We start from the raw sequence: 453 nt of genomic DNA, 5'->3' as shown, positions 1-453 counted from the left end.
GCGGGCCAGCGGGCCGGGGAAGCGCGCCGCTGGGGGCCGGGAGGAGTCGGGCTCGACTGGTGGAGAGCAGGAAAACGTGGGGGAGGTGCTGGCGAGAGAAAGAGAACTTGCGTGAGGAGGAGGAGAAACCAAATTTAATAATATTTGGCGTGGAAGTGGGATTTGGGGCGGGGGAGGCATCTTCAAAGCAAGTGAAGAGAAATCATTATCCCCCCTCCCTGCACATGTGAGGATTACTTCCTCCCTGAGTAAATGAAGAGAACTGAAGCAGGTAAGACGATAAACCGACTTTTCCGAAGCCCCCAAAGAAGAACACACGTTGGAATTAACCACCCTTTAGGTAATTCGGTTTTGAACGGAAATCGCGAGTCAGGAGCCGGGTTCAGTGCTCCTCGGTCGGGCATTCAAAGCCCTCCAAATCTGGCCCCACTTCAGCTATCCAATCATAGCGGC

The sequence above is a fragment of the Colobus angolensis genome, unplaced genomic scaffold (genome assembly GCF_000951035.1).
Source record: "Colobus angolensis palliatus isolate OR3802 unplaced genomic scaffold, Cang.pa_1.0 Scaffold19, whole genome shotgun sequence".
NCBI lineage: Eukaryota > Metazoa > Chordata > Mammalia > Primates > Cercopithecidae > Colobus > Colobus angolensis.
Note: the sequence above shows the minus strand (reverse complement) of the source record.